Below are 21294 nucleotides of genomic sequence, written 5' to 3' on the forward strand. Positions count from 1 at the left end.
ATAAATTTAAAGCAGAAACATCGATCATACCCTGTGGTCGGAAATTAGAATGAAAATTGCACGAGTACAGAATGAACGTTAGAACGGAAAAACGCGGGGGTGGGGGTGGGGGTAATGGCGTCAGTAAACATAATTTAATCGCTTCCATTAATACGTTCCGACCACGTCGACTAATTAGTCGCTCTAAATTCACGATGAGCAAATCGCGTCGGTTAAAGCAATCGAGAGCAATCCACTCTGGTGTGTGTACGGGAAATAACTGTTCGACGACACTGTTGCATCTCTCATTTATCTTTCAAGGCACGTCGAAAAATCTTGGCACCTACTCTGTGGCAAAGGGTCAAACGATAAAGTGCCTCGTTTAATTCAATTCAATCCACCTGTGGTACCTCTCTCTCTTTCTCTCTCATGATTATTAGATAAATATAACCTAGTTCAATCTATAAGCTGCAATTCTAAATAAATCCAACCACGATAGAATACAAAACGTACAACGACGTTTCATTTGTCCTTAAAATTAGCCACTCGATAAATCTTCGAAATATTCAACATTCGAATTACGCGCCTGTACGTGTGCGCATGCGCGTGTCTACCTGTGTGTGCAACTTGAAAAATCTAACCCAGACCTAATTCTAGACCTATTTCCTCGTTCCCTTATCGATCAATTAACGAACAATAAACTGCAACTGCCAGACAATATACTTCATATGATAATAGACACTGGTGATATTAATATTCTGCATTGGAAAAACATGGAGTGAACGTAAAAAAATTTTTTTAATAATAGATATGAGTGGACGAGAAAAGATAAGAATGGAAATGACTGTTACTTCACTAAATATAGTGTGAATTGATATATGCAATTGAAAAAGAATGGGAATGACTGTTATTTTACTAAGTACAGTGTGAATTGATATAATTGGAAAAGAGTGGAAATAACTGTTACTTTACTAAATACAGCGTGAAATGGTATAATTGAGAAAGAATGGAAACGACTGTTATTTTACTAAATACGAAGCTTATTCTTTTTTTTTCTTCATACTTATACGGTAGTTCGTTTGCTAATCGGAAGAAAATAATTGAAACACCGTGCGAACTGTGTCTGTACCTGTTTACTTCTGTTCCATATCGTTTGTATCACCTGTTGGCAGGAGGAAAAGGATCCGTAACTTCGAGCCAATCCCTGAGGGATCAGGGACGGCAAGGATGAGACATTTCGTCGATTCGAATTCAGTAAGCTACTTCCCTCATTCTCGTATTCCATCGATGTCAGATCAATATCGGGAAATACTCTCATATTCCGGAAATTTTAATCGGCACTAGGTTGAGAAAAATCATCGTTAAAGTATATCTAATCGTCCCGTTCGTTTCTCGAATTTTCTCCGATCACTTTATTATCACCCAAGTACGAAATTTTGTTTCCTCTCTCTCTTCGTTTCATTCCACGCTATTCTCTTTCCATTTACCACTAACAATTCTTCCTCTTCTTCGTTTTCTATCATTCTCGAGTTATTCGGTCATTTCCACGCGAACGTGCGTTCAACACCATCATTTTTATAGGTTAGAAAAATTTGAAAAAATAACAAAATCTCTTCTTCGACGGGAGAAGAATTTTCTCAACTTTCTTGTACGATCGAACGAAACCGGTGCGATATATTTTATTTAAGTGTGACAGTCGGTACGACACGCTAAACGCGCTCTTTTCAAAGACCGTAAACAATGTCGCGCGGAACCGTGACGTTTGCGAAACAATTTGCACGTGTCTTGGAATTACATAATTTGCGAGATTTATATCTCGTTAGCACTCACTGCGCCCACCATTTATCATCCTCTTCGACGAAACAACAATTCCACGAAGTTTTAATACTGTATACATAATACAACTCGAAACTTCTCTCAGCACTTGCATCGATTAATGAAAAAGACAGCAAATATTTTTACCGCACAATTTCGCGTGGTTACGTTAGAAGGAGAAGAAAAGAAAGAAATTTCTTCGAACATCGCGGAGAAAAAAGCTCGACACTAGGAGTTATCCACGATTTCTCTCAAATTAATTATTCCTCCTCGTGTACAGGCTAGATCTGGTAAAACAAACTGACACGTGTTTATCTGTTAAGATTGCCAAGTATCTCGAAGGTAATTAAAAGCGGAGTCGGATAGTTATCCAGCGCGATAAGATCCAATATTTACTGGTGTTTATCTGAACCGAAGCTAATTTCACCCGATTCCGAGACTCTAACGAATAGTATCCGGTGGTAACGACACCAGCTAAAGCTCTGCACAGCTGTAAAACGTTGATCTCCCCCTTTTCGCTGTTTTTGCTCTCTCTCGTCGTATCTGTGGAAAGTATTCGAGAGTGGCAAATAGAAACAAAGAACGAAAGAGATATAATGTAAATTGAACTCTGAGAGAGGAAATGTACCGCGATTGATTACTTTTCCGTTTCGCGAGAAAGATTGTCTAATTTTTTTGTAGAAAATGAAGAATGATTTTCTGTGTATTAGATGGTTGAAGAAAACTTCGAGAATTGCTTTGGAGGTGAAATTTTGGAAAATTTACGGTTTCATTGGTGTTGTGCTCTAAATTTCTGTTTTTTATATTAGATGTTTGGAGAAAAATTCGAGAATTGCTTGGAAGGAGGTGAAAATTTGGGAAGCTACGTAAAATCTACAATTTCGCTCCAAATTTCTGCTCTCTTAAATACTTTCCGCTTTCCTCCCAAATTTCTATTTTTTTCAACAATTTTTGCTTTAGGTTTCACTCCAAATTTTCTTCTCCATAATCTGCCTTTTTTCAAATTTCTATTCTCTTTCAATTACTCCGCAGAGACCAGATTCAAATCTACAATTTCGCTCTAAATTTCTATTCTCTTAAATAATTTTCGCCTTCCTCCCAAATTTCTATTCTTTTCAATAATTTTTGCTTAGGTTCCACAAATTTTCTTCTCTGTCTTTTTCTCAAATTTCTATTCTCTTTGATAATGTAATCTCTTTCGATTACTCCTTTGGATCCAAATTTCTATTCTCTTAAACAATTCTCGCTTTCCTCTCAAATTTCCACGTTTCTCAACAATCTTTCCTCAGATTACGCTCCAAATTTTCCTCTCCACAATCTCTCTTTTCTCCTCAAATTTCTACTCATTTCATAACAACAAATCGCCTTCATTTTCCACTACTCCGCGAAGAGCAGATTTCTAAGTGATCACAGTAACACCAATCAACACTCACGAGGTCCTCCGCCTGGTTAACTTAATTCCAAATGACGACACTTTTCTCATATCGTTGATATATCTCTCTATCCATGTTGCCTTCTCGTTACACGCTATATTTACACAGATCTCGTTTGAACTATCGGTGGACACGAGTTATTGGATCGTTGCCTCTTTTCCTCGTGTATTACACCAAGTTAACGAAGTTAACCGGTGTTTCTCGATGAAAGATCGCGAGTTGACACAGAAATCGTTCGCTCTTTTCGAACAAGTCAACTCCTCTACCGAACAATTCTTGAAACATCTACTCTTTACACCGAAGCTTCATTTTCAGCGGATCGATATTAATTCTGGATCAAGAAAATCCAGCGTTTAACGTTCCTTTCACCAAGCACAACAATTCTTTATACTTTGTCAACTCTGTCTGACACTTGTCGTTTGTTAATACGAACATGCTCGCATAAACAAAGAATCCGACGATTATTATCCGACTGATAACACGTTGTATCACTCGTGTGTATTACAGGTTTGCAGTAGCAGCACTTCTTTCCAACAGATTGGCTTCGGTAAAAAGGAGAAAAATTATTTTCTTCGATTGATCGTAACGAGTTCTTTATCTCGTGGAGGACACACTTTTCTTGCCAGACTAGACTTTTTATCGCAGAATTTACAAACGCACCGAATTAACAAAATCATCGTTATCACTTGATAACGATGATACACTTTCAGGTAATCGAATTCTCGAGCAAGAAACTGAACACTTTGGAGAACTGAACGTGAAACATTCTGATTAATTCCACTTTGCACGATCTAAGAACATCGTGCATCCCGTTCGATCGCTTACTGGACAGTAGCATGAAAAATCAAGGCGAATCGAACGTGTGATTAATTATCGTCGACTTTTTGTCGCCGTTTCTGATAATACCGTTGATAAGAAAGGCATTAGCTACGATAGATACGATATCGCCGAGGAATAGCGAATATTAACGTGAAAAACATATGATTCGTAGAGTATACAACAGGTGGAGTGAACGTGAAATTCATTGTAGTTTTAATTCCAAGATAAATATTCCGTTTTATTCAATTTTTACCCATTTTCACCTTTTCTTATCCTTTCAAAAATTCGCTACTTTGCAAGGACGATTAATTGAACTTACAAATGGAGTTAATGGTCTTCGAAATTTCATCGAAATCGGTGGATGGAGAAACAAGCGACAGGCATCGAAAGATGTAAGAATCTGCAGATTTATTACAGTTCTAGACCGAAAGTCGTGAAATAGTGCGATTTTCGCAATTTTTAACCGTTTGTAGCTCGTAGCAACGTTAACCGATTTCGAGAAAATTTTCAGCGTGTGTACAATTGACGTAGATCTACAAAACGTATTTTTTAAATTTTCATTACGAGCTCAGATAAAAAAGTCGTAAAAACTATTCGCTATTTTCTTCACGATTCCGACTAACTGCACTTTTTTCAAAAATATTTTCCCACGTCACCTAGTAAACTAATCTTTCTAACTTCTCAAAAAAACCCAAGTCGTTTGGCCCAATTTTAAAAAAGTTATTCCGTTTTATAGGGTGTGTGAATACTTTTTTCGGTCACTGTAACAAAAAATCTTAGGACAAAAAATAGAAATGTTTTATAAATATGTTATTTACTTGTGTAAATTGTATTTTTTTTTATCGTATGTTTTGAACATATATGCCTTAGGCATGTTATACATTTTTAGCTGTATTTTATATCATTTCCTACGAATTTGTGGCATCTCGAACACATTTATGCCGTTATTTAGCTTCTTCGATCTTTTCTCCTCGCTGTTGTATTCAATACTGTCTAACTAAACCATAGAACTCTCCACGCGGTCATCTGTTTATGTTACAGCGATAAGATTGAGTCCAGCGAACGAGCAGACGTTGCCGTTCGCTATGCTTAAGCCATGGGTCAAAAGTGACCCGGCATTGGCTGGGCGAGGGTTAGAGAAATTTTCTGAGTTTTCCACTCTATTTCCAGAATATTTCTGTTTTCCTAAATTCCATCGCGACACGAAATCTCAATTAACGTCTAAGACGCGAATTCTAATTTAACTTTTCAGCTAAAGTGACTCCTTTTAAAAGTAACTTTCATTTATTATCTGTTTCAATTACAAATATCGAAGGAAATAGTGAAATACACCGTTCGTTTTAACTCGAAATAAAAAGAGAACGGCAATCAGTCTAAACGAGGTTAGGCGATACAATTCGATCTAACACCCAATGACATTCGTACACGATAACCATCGCGTAAAAGCATTTTTGGCATGATGTTGCTATGCGATGACGTGTCGTTCACTAAACGATTACCATTAATGATTCACACGGACGATACCAAATTAATCTCGTTCGACGAATTGTACCAGATACGAGGAAACGGGCATTACGAATTAGCAATTCAGGGAATAGTATCTCCTAAAACACTACAATCCACGATCTCTACGTCTAACAATAATGCAAACCGTTGAATCAATTGGAACGATCGAAAAATACTTCTCTGCCAATATACAGGTTAAAAAGTACCAGAACTTTCCTGTGAAACGTACTCGTATAAAAAACTGTACTTACAGCTATCGCGCAAATTTCGTTAATTCATCTCTCCCGAAACAAGAACGTCGTGTTCGGTTTCACAGAAATGTACCAACGAAATTTCTGTACCAATTTTCCCGCAAAATTTACCAAGGTACGTTTCCCTTGAAAAGGATCGCCCTCTGTAAGACACGAGTCCAAGAAAGAACTCGACACCGGAGTATCACGATCCAACGATCACAAAACTGTCTTCACGAAGTCATCCATTACTCCTCGTCGTTCCAACACTCGCTACAATTCTTCACTCCGCGCGTCCAATTAATCCAAGTCGTAAGGTGTGTTCGAGATCGAGAGAGGAGAAACGACATTGTCACAACGAAAGGCTTCCTATTGCGTTAATTAAAAGAACACGTGCGAAACCGGCTTAACTGATCGAGTCGAGATCACACGAAGTGACTCGTGGATCCGTGACACGTCGATGAGGATGGACATCATCGGATGTTCGAACGACGAACACTTCTGTCACAGAAAAAAAAGAAATGTCCCCTTCTTTATTCCCCCCGTGAGTAGAAATCTTCGCGTCGACTCGGTCGACCGGGTTGTTCTGGCACACTGCACCGTGAATTTCGCTGTTCTCCGCGAGAATGGAGACAGATAAATCACTGTCGCACCCAGTGTTCAACGTGCATTGGCACACCGTCGAAGGTAAACGAAAATAGTCGGCACGACTGGTATTAAAACTGCATAGAGGAGGGCCACGCGAGGATCGATGGCGGCGATGTTGAACTGTTGGATCGCGACGATGGATCTTTCGCGTCGATTCGACACGTTATACCCGGTAGATACACTCCTGTTTGTGCGTATTCATCTTTTGGGGCGGGACGCGCGTATGTGTGTAATTTACTTCTTTTTTTTTTTTCGGTGAAAATCAGTGTGAAGTGGTTTTCTTGTCTTCTGTGGAGAATTGAAGGTTTTTGCGATTTGGGAATTTTATTAGGACGACCATATGATACTTTGGCGAATGTAATTTTATAAGTATTCATCTCTTTAGGGACACTGACGCATACGCGTGTAATTTACTTTTTTTTTTTTTTTTTCGATGAAAATTAGCGCGAAGTGGTTTTCTTCTCTTGCGAAGAATTGAGAGTTTTTGAAATTCCGGAACTTTGACGTTAGAACGACCATAACTTTGGCGAAGGAATGTAATGTCACGAGTATTATCCTCTTTAGGGATACTATCTTTTTTTTCTTTTTTCAATGAAAATTAGTGCAAAGTGCTTTTCTTCTTTTGTGAAGAATTAAGAGTTTTTGCACTTTTGGAAGTTTATTAGGATACTAACTTCGGCGAATGTAATTTTATAAGTATTAATCTCTTTAGGGGCACTCACACATTACGTGTGTAATTTTCTTCTTTTTTTTTCTAAATGAAAATCAGCGCGAAGTGATTTTCTTCTCTCCCGAAGAACTGAAGGTTTTTGCAATTTCGGAAGGAATGTATTTTCGTAAGTATTAACCTCTTCAGGGACACTAACATATTTTTCTTCTCAATGAAAATCAGTGCACAGTGATTTCCTTCTCTCCCGAAGAATCGAAGGATTTTGCAATTTCGGAACTTCGCCGTTAGAACGACCATACGATACTAACTTTAGCGAAGGAATGTAATTTCAACGATATGATACTTTCCGTACGAACATAACGAGTGCTCCAACACTTACGAACGACAGTATAAATTCCTCAAAGCTGGCTCAGTGTCCACCCAAGCGTTTTGGACAGTGACTCGAGTAATTGATTCGAACACCGCAAATCATGCTAACGCGGTGGAAACGGCTCAGCAATTAATCCACCCTCTGTTCCATTCTATTTCTGATTCCTGGTTATTCGGGAGCGGAAACGAGGTCCTCAGGATTACTCTCTATCTCCCTCGAAAGAGAGAATTTCACACAAAAATACCGAAGAAACAAACACCGCGTAGAATCATGAAAAAGCTTTCTCAAGCTTCTTAGCCTAAAATCTGAAGGCTGATCACCAAGATCACCGGGTTCTGGGTCAGAAGTATCTGCAGTATCGAGTATTGATCGAATTCTACGCTACTTGTCGAACACATCGACGCACTCGGATCGATGTTCTACGCTAAAATTCAAATCTAGTCGAACGCTTCCAATTATCGAAGTAACGTCGCTCGTCCAACTATTGGATATTCGTACAAAAGGGAAGGTAAATCTGTGTAGGTTCGGTGAGAACAACGCTTCACTCTCTGTTTTTACAATTTCGAATCGGCGAGGTTTGTCGATGAATTTGAAAGAGAGACGATCGAACGAAGGATGAAACGTGGAAGGTTCGGGAGCTTAATTAACGAATGAAAGCCGCGAAGAAGACAGGAAAGGAGGCGGCAAAGCGGCCAAATGTATTTCTGGCCACGTCCCTCGCACCCAAAAAAATCTCGATGTCTCACGATGGGTCCTTATTATAATGAACTGGCTATTTCGAGAGTATCGTCGGACTGTATGCAAAACCCGAGGAGATTCGATTGAACCAATTCGAGGAATACCATTGACATCGTTCTTAACTATTAGATCATCGGTGGTTCGGGTAGAATTAACTTTGTTCTCAGAATTCGAAGACTATATTTAAGTAGCTTCATTGCGAACGGAAGTGTGAATATGAATCACGGATCGTGCAGGAAGAAAATTCACAGCGCACAACTTCCGATGATTTCTTCATCCTGCGTTTGTTTTTCTCTCGAGTGAAAATAACGGAGAATTTCCGATCGCTCGCGCGAAATTTTCTCCTTTTTCTCTCGGATCGAAATTGAAAATACGGAAAATTTCATTTTTCAGTTTTCTCTCAAATGAAAATAAAAAATATAGACAATTTCGATCGCTGGCGCGAAATTCTTCCATTCTTCCCTCAGATCGAAATTGAAAATACGGAAAATTTCATTTTTCAGTTTTCTCTCAAATGAAAATAAAAAATATAGAAAATTTCAATCGCTGGAGCGAAATTTTCTTATTTTTCTCTCGGATCGAAATTGAAAATACAGAAAATTTCGATCGCTGGCGCGAAATTCTTCCATTCTTCCCTCAGATCGAAATTGAAAACATAGAAAATTTCATTTTCCTCTGAAATGAAAATAAAAAATATAGAAAATTTCAATCGCTGGGCCGAAATTTTTTCACGATTTCTCTATCTACGCACTATAACAATTAAAAAAACAATGAAACGAAAGTAGCAGGGACTCGAAATAAAATTAAACAAATCCAAAGAAAAAAAAAAATAAAAGCAAAAAAACCAATTCCACCCTTAAAGACAAGATCATTCGTTAGAAAATTTCTAAAAGGAAAGTAAAGACAGAATGACAAATTTCGCTTCCGCACAGTTCAACAAGTCTCCTTAAATAATTCCAGCGATTTACATTCAACAAGTACCCTTCCATGAAAGTACGGCGATGCTCCAGAATCAATTATTTCTTTCAAGTTTTATTACCTCATGAAGACGGTGCTCTAAATGACCCTTCAACAAAGTGAACTGAATCCTGCGATACTCTCCGTGCGTCGAGATTGGCTTCGAGCTTTTACTCGTCGGGGATTTACTTTTCCCACGTAGATGAGACATTTTCATCTGATGTTTCACACGGACAGGTGGTCTGGATCGACGATCACTATACGTCCAACGTCCATCGTCTTCCTCCTCTTCGTTTCCACTCTCACACGAAATGACTCAGATTCGAAGCGCGGCATTCGCGCGTTGAATAATCGCCGGTTAACTGATATCACGAGATAATAGAAAATCCCGCAGCTATTGTTACCAGTTCACGTAGCTTTCGCTTGAAACTGCACAGGTTACATCACTGTTCAACGACACAATTCACAGATGAGTAATAATTAAACGGAACCGGCCAGGTTCCTCCTTCCTTCATTTTTTCTTTTTCATTCCAGTTCGCTAGATAAGACCTCGACGTGCAACAAATTCCTCCTCTAAATGAACATTCTCCGTGAGTTCAAGTTTAACGATTTTCCTTTCAGGTGAACGTGAAATTGTTTTTCTCTTCCAATTTTAATAATTTTATACACAGCAAGTGAAATTTAACGACTGAACTTACTGTTTTTACATACGGTGTTTTAATTTTAGTTTTTTTTTTTTTTTTTTATATTTTTCTTCGAGGCAGACAAATTTCACGATTCGTTTTGGAATGCGAAATTCACGAAAAATTCGTCGATCAATTTCTGGGCAAATATGGTTGCCACGATATCGACGTAAATTTGTTAAATGTTGGTATAAAATTGGGAGAAACGTGGAGGACACTAATTTTCAAAAGTTTCGAGATTAAATGCTCCCTCGCGGGCAAACATTTGACACTGCGTGTGAATGGAAAATCGATAAATGATACGTCGATTAAACGGCGAATAAATATTGTTATTAGAATACCGACTCGAGACCATAATTCAACGCAAGAAACGTGTTCCGCGGCTATAAAAAATCGCCAGGAATGTCCTACTGTGCGCAATCACAAAGATAAAGATTACTGCCGCGTTTCCTGTCGATAAATCATCCACGCGAAAACGACGACGAATAACTTACACCTGCATCTGATTTTCCTATAATTTCCAATACTTTCAATTACCATCCCGTTCGTGTTTCATCGGTGAAAATAAACACTGCGTAAAATGAACGATGTAAACATTCATCGAACCATTTTCTGTATCTCAATTTTACAATTGAAACGACTAAAATCTTAGGAACTTCCACGATAAAATAATTCCCCTTCAATTTCCAAATTTTCTCATTGCGTTCGATGTTTCAAAAGCGCGAACAGAGTATTCTAAAAGTAACCATCTACAAAAAGTAATTCCCCTTCAATTTTTAATGTTTCAAAAGCACGAACAAAGTACTAAAAGAAAATGATCAATATCGGCAACAACTATAACAGAGAAAAATCGGAAAAAATAATTGTTGGAAATAATCAAGTGAGGACAAAAATGTCTCCGAGTTATTTTAAACAAAGGCACTAAAACTTCTACCAGATGTGTCTGGGTGTCCGTCTTCGAGTCACGCACTGCACAATGCGATACCATAAAGTGAACAGTTCCTAGGTATAAGGGGACACCAACTTTCTTTTCGGGTGCCCAGTCACAGTCCTTTAGAACATTCAATAGCGTAAAGACGTTTCCTCTGAGTCCGTCAATAAATAGCATACTACAAAGTTACAAGACTATTTCTTTTTCACAACCCATTTCCAATAATAATTCCCCTTCAATTTTCAATGTTTCAAAAGCACGAACAAAGTACTAAAAAGTAATTATCAATATCGGCAACAAAAATTGATTAAAAAAAAAAAACATTATAAGAGCCTAAAATGTAAGAAATGCGAGATTCCGGCGGCGAAGTGGTGGCCTGGACTTTGTTACACAGGAAGAGAAAGCGCGCGGATACCTGAGGGTCCCATAAACTAAGCCCTTTCCCCGGAAAGTCGAACGAGGGGGCTCCAACGGTTTTTCGGTACAACGCGGGATACGACGCGGAGAGGACACTCTGGAAATAGCCGTCGAGCGAGACGGACACCGCAGCGCTTAGCAGTCGCTTAGAACTATAGTTTAATACATTTTTGGATACCGCCCTATCCTGTGTTAAATTCATTTAAGTTATGCTTACAAAAACATTATTTCCTGAAATATTCCCTGGCCTGACAAAAAAAGAAGAAAAACGGCACGTTTTATTGAGAAAAGTTGGGAAAAAGTTGAAATATCTCGAGTGATTTATGCCTCGTAATCACCGACACGTAGTATCGTTTTTCTCTTTAAAAAAGCTATCTAATAATAAACGGTGAAATAAAGTTATCGGCGGTTAAACAGGCGAGCTCGATATTGCTTCAACTATCGCGTCCAGACAGATTCGACGTATTGGCCCGATAAAAATCGCATTTTAGCAGCGACCTTTATCGTAAACATTTATCACGAGAATGGATAGATTAGGATCGCAAGTAGCGTAATGGGAACACGTCGTTCGAGAAGAAATCAGTGGGTCAAGCTGATCGGGTATGTGGACGGAAAGGGGCGAGAAGGAGTTGGTGAACTTTCACTGAAATATCTTCGACAACAGAGACGGGACAGAGAGTGCAAGTAATATAGACGAGACACGGTTCGTTTCGTCGATTATCGTTTGAACGTTATCGGGCAATTTTGCAATTATTCAACGATTATGCCACTCCTCTCTCGAGTGGCTGATAAACGATTACTTAAATATTTAAGCTTGCCTCCTCTCCTTCTGTTCCGCCTTCTTATTTTATACACAAGTTGTATACAAAGAAAAATTGGAAAGGTATCTTTATTACACTCTAATTGAGATTATTCGATATCGTTTTCAATTATAGATTGTCAACTTATCTTCGAGACGAATTTTTCGGTATTTAACAGACACTGCGGTTGAAGAATACTTTTATCGATTCTTTTTTAGAAGTTACTTGGAAAATGTGCTTTTCTTTTAATAATTCGGAAAATTTGGGAGTTACTTGGTCAAAGTATTCTTTAGAATTGAAAACAAAGCTGTTTCTTTTAAATAATTTAGAAAATTTGAGAGTTACTTGGTTAAAGTATTCTTTAGAATTGAAAACAAAGCTGTTTCTTTTAAATAATTTAGAAAATTTGAGAGTTACTTGGTTAAAGTATTCTTTAGAATTGAAAAAGAAAGTTTGTTTCTTTGAATAATTTAGAAAATTTGGGAGGTACTTGGTCAAAGTATTCTTTAGAATTGAAAACAAAGCTGTTTCTTTTAAATAATTTAGAAAATTTGAGAGTTACTTGATTAAATTATCCTTCAGAAATAAAAAAAGCTTTTTTCTTTCAATAATTTAGAAAATTTGGGAATTACTCGATTAAAGTATTCTTTAAAATTGAAAACAAAGCTGTTTCTTTTAAATAATTTAGAAAATTTGAGAGTTACTTGGTTAAAGTATTCTTTAGAATTGAAAAAGAAAGTTTGTTTCTTTGAATAATTTAGAAAATTTGGGAGGTACTTGGTCAAAGTATTCTTTAGAATTGAAAACAAAGCTGTTTCTTTTAAATAATTTAGAAAATTTGAGAGTTACTTGATTAAATTATCCTTCAGAAATAAAAAAAGCTTTTTTCTTTCATTTAGAAAATTTGAAAGTTACTTAATTAAAGTATTCTTCAGAGTTAAAAAAGAATGTTTTCCTCTTCCAATGATACAAAAAAATTGAAAGTTACTTGGTTCGAATATTATTTATTAGATATTAATATATTACACGAATATATCGATCTTCCCTGCCCACGTGTTTTCTATTTCCATTTCCAAGCTAAATAGACCTGCAGTTCTATCTACGTTATAAACGCAACGTTTCCGCAATGTGAAAAATTCAGTATCGTTCAAGACCACGGTATACTATCTCTGAATCACCAGTTTCCTGCAATGAATTACGATTCGAGTCAAGGTAACGTGCTTTTCTACATTCTCTCTTCGTAAACGTGTTAAACAGGCGAATCAGTGGATCCTGCTAATAAGTCGAGCTAGATCCCAAAGACAATCTGCACTTAGTGTTTCATCACTTCGAATTCGATTATCGCCGATGCGATGATTAAACTAACACGCTGTGAAACTTCCTTTGAAAGGGAACAATCGAAATTTATTTATGCGGTTACGAGCATACAATTTTCTCTGTAATATCAACAAGTATCCGTCGAATTTCCACCAAAAACAGAAAAAAGAACTAGCAAATCGCTAAAAATAGAATTCTTTTTATCGCGTCATATCGTCAATGTCACGAAAAAATTGTTATTCGTTTTCTCGAGGTATTTCTTCGTTTTTATTCGAGGTACGACGAAATAAAGGGTAACAAATGGAATATTCACTGTAAATAAGGTACTACCACAATAGGTTTAACGTGACGAGCGATGAAAATACACTTCCTTCCATCGATCGATTTCCCACCGATAAAATCCCCGATAAGAATATCATCGTCGAGCACTGTCCGCGAAAATTCCAAGCTGACGGCACGTCTCTTCGTAAACTTTCCACTTCACGTTCCTTCGTGAAAAGACCCGATACTATTCCACGGTTCCACCGAAAATTCAAACAGCAGAAATGAATCGAGCGCACCTGCGTTTCACATGCGAACCGTGACGGCAGTCGAACGCGCACTGAATTATTCGCCGTTGAATCGCAATTTATTAGCATCCACGAGACGAAAAGCCGCCAGGGAGACACGAACCGACCAACGAACCCACGGCGAACGTTTGAAAACCACGGAACCGCGTTACATTTCGCGGGAGGAACCGTTTCGATACACTTCACGACGAAATTGTGCGGAAATTATTTTATTTTAAACAATTCGATAGAAAGTTCGAAGGAATCGATGGAAATTTAGGTAAAAGTGTCGAAGTGCACTACACTTCCGTGAGGAACGTTTGAAAACCACGGAATCGCGTTACATTTCGCGGGAAGAATCGTTTCGATACACTTCAGGACGAAATTACGCGAAAGTTATTTTATTGTGAATAATTCGATAGAAAATTTAAAGAAAACAATGGAAATTTAGATAAAAGTATCGAAGTACACTACACTTCCATGGCGAACGTTTGAAGACCATAGAATCGCGTTACATTTCACGGGAAAAATCGTTTCGATACACTTCAGGACGAAATTTAAATAATTTAATAGAAAGTTCAAAGGAATCGATGGAAATTTAGGCAAACGTATCGAACCACACTACACTTCCGCGCCAAACGTTTGAAAACCACGAAAACACGTTACATTTCACGAGAAAAATCGTTTAGGTACACTTCAGGACGAAAGTACTAAAAAGTGTCGAAGCACACTGCACTTTCGTAGACAACTACGAACAACACGAAGTGTAGACTAGATCAGCGTGAAATGTAAACTTGAAAAAATTCTCGAAACGAACGTTCGAAGTAGAAGCTTGGTTTTCCACTGTGAAAGGTCGAAGAGGAACGGAAAAGCCGGAAGGGAAGACGGGTGTTCTCGGAGTTGACGGAGAACTTGTTCGAGCTAATATCCTTCGCACACTGCTGGCGAGAACAATTAACCGCGACCGCGATACCTGACGCATGTGGGCGATCCACGTGGATGGATCATCCTTCCACGCTATCGTTCACTTCGCTACGTTGAACAAAACAAGCGGTGGGACGAGGGAATACCACGATTTATACGCTCGTCTAAAATTGGAAAAGGCTCTCCCTCTCTCTCTCTCTCTCTCTCTCTGGAAAGGCTCTCCCTCACCCTATCTCCCTCTCTTTGGATAATGCACCATCGCCTGTGTGTTCGCGGGTTCGGCCATTCGTCAATGGTAACCTTGCTGTACAACTAAATAACGTCATCGCTAGAAATGTTCCCCACCTGAATTCTGAGGGGATCTCAGGCTTTATGACGTTCGCTAAGAGATAATGAGAAGTTCGTAATCTCGATCGAGTTCACTTTACGCGCGCTCAATTGTTCGAGTCGACTGTAAAACTGATCTCCTTCGCGAAGAAGATCTCTGATTTCGCGATACTCGTAAACGAAAGTTAGAGGAGCGCTGGAGGCGAACCTAATTTTCTTTTTTTCTCTCGTTCTCTATCATTTTTCACTCTTATCTAATTATCGTGGTTTTCTAATTGCGCGGTTCTCGTGACTCAGGATTCTCTGGAAATCTTCAAACACAATTCCAAGATTTCATTTTCAACCTACCTACCGAGAAGATTTTATTGTGTTTTTTATCGGAAGCGTAATTGCAAGTGTAATTATGTAAGGCGACTTGTGCAATCTATGGTGCAGAAATGAACGTCATTAGGCTGGACGGTCTCCAAAGAAAATTTCAAGGCTTCGCATCATTGGGGACACTAAATACACGTGTTTGTGGCAGCAGGTATGAGGAAAAATGAGTCATTTATCGATGATAAATTAGAAATCGTTTATAACATTCTGCAAATTTCCTCTCGACTCAGAAGTATCAGTCGAAATTCTTCTTATTCGAACGTTGAAATGAACGTTGGTCAATTTATTTCTCCAACGATTCCAAACATTCGACCGGAAGATGTGTTTCAAGTTTATCTGTTATAAGACGTTCTCGTTACTTTTTCGCTGAAAGAAAGGACCTACAGACACAACTGCAGCAATACCGGATCAATTGTTCGAGCAGGATTTGATAGAACGCGTAGACGATTCAATAGACTCGCTCTATTTACCTCTTAACTATATTGGAAAGTGAAAAGAATATCGGAGAGATAGAAATACAGAAGAGAAAGTGATATCTGCTCTGAAGAATGATAAATTTTCTTCTTTGCATTTAATGAAAAAAAAAACAAAAAAAATCACGAATAAAATGAAAAATTTGTCTCGACGTGAGTGTAACTATTAAGCATACACAGTACGAACATTATTAGGTAGAATACAGAAACGATGATATAATTAAACTTCCTTGCTACAGAAAAGATGACTGAAAAAAGCAGAAAATAAAAAGATGATCAGTGGAGAAAACGTGTTTCGCGATCGTACAATTTCTAGAGTTTCATCCAAGTTCGCGCTTTATCAATGAAGGGGGAAGAACAGATAAGAACAGGTACACACTTGAAAACAAGGTTTCGCCTTATCGAGCAACTATCTGCAAACTTTTATTTACACGATCGTCCGAAAATTTGTGTGAAAAGATTTTCTGTCCCAATTCGAGTAACTTTAATTTTACGACTCTTCTGTTTCTCTCCAAAAGTGTCTCAGCCCTTCGACAATTGATCCCGAATACTTAACTGTTTAGCTCAAAAGTGATACTCTTAGGAAGAAAGTTAAAAAAAAGGACGAGATATTATTTTCGTAACTATAAAGTAGGGTTATGTATCCCTTGTTTTAAAAATGATCGTACCTGACGTAATTATTAAAATATAAATTCTTTTTTTTTACCGTAATTCATAATTTTATTAGACTGTCAAAGGGTTAAATAAATTACCTCTCATAAATCATTCGTGAAATGTACCAATTTGTAACATGTACATATATAGTCAAATATTTCTTCCTTAAAACGCATTCATTTTCAGCCAATGTAATATTTTTCAACCTTTGCCTTATCTGCAACCATAAAAATTATAGTAAAAAAAAAAGTTTCATTCGTTCGGCACTAAGAAATTAAAAAGAAAAAAATATTAAGAATTACATGGGACAAATTGGAAAGTAACGCGTTAAATGCTTAATATGTAATATTACAAAATGATTCTAAGAACGTTATTCTTGTTCGCGAGGTCTAAACGATTTTTCACGGGAGTTCGAGAAAGTGGAGGACGAAAGACGGTAGGAAGAGTAACGAGATTACCAGTAGGTCTCGGTGAATTCGACGAGAAACTCGGTCGCGACACCGTCGACGACGGCGGACACGTCAATTCGTATCGTTCGTTCGGTCACGGTTTCAAATAAATCTAAATAAGTAGGGCACAGAGAGTCTTTTCAGATAACAGAGGATGAATCGAGACCGTACGTATACTACCACAGGCTGTGTGCCAAGTCGCGGGCTGCACTTTTGCATTCCTCGCGGTTTTGTGAATCGACCGAACGTCGAGAATTGGAAAGGGGAACGGGCGTCCGCTATTTTCCTTAGAGACTACGTCGAATATTAATACGCGTCAATGAAACGTTACCCCAGACGATGTGTTTAAGAAAATTTTGCCAACAACACCCGGTTAAACTTGGAAAACAGCCACTTTTTTTTTCACTCGCGTTTGTAAAGAAAATGTGTATTTTGTTTAACGCTTCGTTAAAAGTGAAGAGAGAGCCATTGTGTAAACCCACTTCACGTGTATTTTCCTCAGTTGAAATAATTCGAATTGAATAACATTGACAATTCATTGAGAGTTACAGAATAGTTTTTGTTTTTTTGTTTTGTTTTTACTCAAAATGCCAAGTGCCATTTGACATTGTGCGTTTCCAAATGATGGTGGTTTTGTAAAGAAAAAAGATGACTTTGCGAATCTTCGTTGTTTATCATTCATTGGCGGTGAAGAATTTGACCGATAAATTAATCTCACTTGTTAATTAAAATAACTCAATGGTAAACTAATAATGTCGATATAATACCAACGAAAACCTGAAATACTTGAACAAAAATAAATTTATCATTTACTACCAATTTAACGACTTCCGCCATTATATCATACGTACAAATTTATCGCGTGTCGTTCGCATGAAAACATTCCTCGATACACTCTTATTACGAATATTGCCATTAAAACAAACGACGTAGGAAAATTTCGTTGCAAGAATGTTTATAAATCATGTACGCATTCTGTATACATTTGTTCTCGGCAAATTTCTACATAATGCTGATTAAACATTAGTTATTTCGGTTACTTTGTCGCGCAACTAACGCGGCTTTACACGCAATGGCGGTGAAGCGCGCGAGCGCACGTTATTACCTCATCCAGTTTAAAAGGAGCGTTTGAGAATTATTTACCCAGCTCGAGTCCGAGTCGAATGTCAGCCACATTCGCGGATCTGGCAGCCATGAGTTCATACTGTTTTACGACACGTGAAGTTAAAAAGCATCTAACACTGATAGACAGACTATTTGGCACCGATGACGCTGCACTGTGTGTATTCCCACCGATGGAAGTGTTGTCCGTTAGCTGAGACAGATTATCTTCGGTTATGTTTACACGAGAAAGCGAGCTAATTCGATCACACCTGACAACAGGAAACTTAATCTCCTCATTGGAACAAGTAACGGGTGTTTCCAACGAGCCTTGGCTTTCGCGCGGACCTTTTTGTCGTTCCGTGAATGCGCATGCAACACAATGGGCATTGTACCTGTTCTCGATACTATGTTCCCAATGATTAATGTATGGCGTTCATGTTTTCGGAAGGGGACTCGCGAGAGCGTCCAACTGGACACGTTTCAGGAAATCATTCTGGTTCAGGCGTAGAAATATTTATGAATATATGTATATATATGTATATCGGCGACATTGCAATTAACGAGATGAAAGACGATTGAATTTATACAGGATAAACAGAGTAATTAAGAACGTTCGAACATTTGTCGCGCGAATGATGTATGTATGTGCTGGATCTGTATATCATGTATGAATGAAGCGATAGTTCTATATAACGAATACTGATATTTGTATCATTTTTAAAGGTTTCGTAATTAAAAATTGAGCAAAAAATATCGGGACACTTTTCAAATTAAATTTATGTGCGTTGTTAATAAAACTATGTAATTCAGAAGAAATTGTAGCCTTGTGAAATTCCTATCTAATAGCTAGAATAATTAGACATCGGTAACTTTTTTTCATGTTATTACGGTTTTTGTAAAATATATTGAAATTAAACTTGAATTTTATGAAAATTGGCCTTTATTGAATGATCATAATTTATTCGAGATAAGATTTGTAAATTGGAACAAAAATATCAATGCATATGACACGAGTTGTTTCGCGCATTAGGACACCCACAGATAAGAGACCATAGTAATAACATGAAATGCCACGTTACGCTGATTAGTACTAATAGTATCAGCCATCAAACAATGATTTTAATCTGTCGATCGAACTCACCAATTAAACAAAAGATCGATTCCCCTGGATATCCGTTGTCGTCATGTATGATAAAACCGTAGTTATTTTACCTAAAATCGAATAACAGTCCCATTGAAAAAATCTGTCATACAAGAACGAACTCAACAGAAAGATAAAATATTTAAATATATCATTATTTATTCAACAAAAAAGACTACAATTCTTAAAAAGAAGGATATGCTTCTACATAACAATAACATTACACCAAAAATTACTTTCTCGTATAAAAAATGACATTAAAAAAAAAAATAGAAGGCTCGTTATTTAAATCTTAATTAAGTAAATCTGAAAAAAAGTATAGTCTCTTAACTATCGAGTTCACTATAAACGCACATGAAGCAAAAAAGCTACAACGATGTCTTCTTTGTTACTTTCTCACGCGTTTCGATTTCTTCGAAGCGATCAACTACATAGGAGTAGTGGCAAGCTTTTTGTCGAGAGGATTCTAACCTCACCTGAGGGGGCACGATAACTTCCAAAGTAACTAGTCCTGTTACTCGACAACGTAAATCGCGCGGTTTTGAATTAAAAACACCATTTTCGATTGAATCGCGGTACGCATCGTGTCAATTACGTAGCTCGGGAAATTTAACGAGTCACACGATAAAATCACCACCGAAAAATGTACCTCGCCGTCTCTTTCGTTGGATGTATGTAGCGTCATCCGCCAGGCGGCGCTAGAAACATCGAACAGCTGATTTCTCATGCACGTGCGCCATGGCTATCGGTTCTACACACAAAGCACTGTAACACGAGTCAATTACTGGTCCAAAGTAATCCAATTTAATTCTGAACATGTATATCGCGAGAGAAAGATTCAGAATAAAACGCGACATAAACGAAGGCAAAAAATTCTACGTTGAAAGATATGACATTATTCAGTTTCTTGGTCAAGGGACAAATATAATGTTTTGTGTACGTTATCGTATTACGAATTTATCGCGTGATAACGTATATATGTTTGTTGCTCCTGACGATGATATTTGAAACAAAGAACTCGAAAGAAATGTTTCCAACATGTGGAGATTGTTTTTTGGAAACGAATTAACAGTTAAAATTTGAAAATGTATATCGAAGAGATGTAGAAACCAACTTAAATCAATTACTTCTCGATAAAAAAAGACTTTACAAGACTTACTTTGAATAATAAAAAATTATACACAATAATAAACTGCTATTACTATATTGCTGATATAAGTAGATAAAATTATAATATTGAAAAATTCGGATAAAAAGTACTGCAAAACTGAATTCTTACAATATTACATGTACTATACATATACGATACAAAGAGAAGGATCACATAAAATTAACAACAGATAGCAACAATTTGTTCATATTATTTGCTATATAATTTACTATTCAATCATGCAATCAGTGGTAAGACGATTAGTAATTATATACCAAGTAATATCGATTGCCCAGGTCTCACCACGAGGAGGTTGCTGCAAAGGAGACCCGCCCTATCAACGACCCATCCTCCCTTCTTTTTTATGCAAATTTTTATTTTTCTTTACTGATTGTGAGTGCATGCCCCTGATGCACGCTTGTAAAAGTGTAATCTTCAAACGCCGTGGAAACGAATAGCAAAAGTAGCTTTCCAAAGAGTTCACTGGGGGGAGGGAGTGGGGAAAACTTCGCGTAATTTGAAATCCTTTTTTTTACATTTTTTTTACATTTTTTAAATTTTTTATGTAATTACGTATTTGTCCTACCTATACGTATCCTCTTAATTAATATGTCGCATCTATCGAAATGTAATTACGTCTGTAAAATTTTGACTACTGGAAAATTTCGTTTAAAAATAACCTGCTTAATTGTAAATTTATATATTTACATTTATAATCAATCTGTATAAAAAGAAATTATGAATGGTGTAGAAACACAGAATCAAACACAGAAAAATTTTGTAAAAAATCACGAAGCTTGGATAATAATTTATAATGCGCAGCAAACACTGACTCT

At 37.4% G+C, this 21294-nt stretch overlaps 1 long non-coding RNA gene across 1 annotated transcript in view; it reads right to left on the reverse strand.

Moving 5' to 3' along the window:
* LOC108578906 overlaps window positions 1-19948 on the reverse strand; it is a 24057-nt gene extending 4109 nt beyond the window's left edge. The window contains exons 1-2 of the long non-coding RNA XR_001891461.1: window positions 19785-19948; window positions 19309-19379 (exon numbers count right to left, since the gene is read on the reverse strand). This is a non-coding gene — a long non-coding RNA (uncharacterized LOC108578906). The remainder of the gene's footprint in view (window positions 1-19308; window positions 19380-19784) is intronic.
* Window positions 19949-21294: the final 1346 nt, after the last annotated feature.

This window comes from Habropoda laboriosa, unplaced genomic scaffold, assembly GCF_001263275.1.
Source record: "Habropoda laboriosa isolate 0110345459 unplaced genomic scaffold, ASM126327v1 scaffold62, whole genome shotgun sequence".
Classification (NCBI taxonomy): Eukaryota; Metazoa; Arthropoda; class Insecta; order Hymenoptera; family Apidae; genus Habropoda; species Habropoda laboriosa.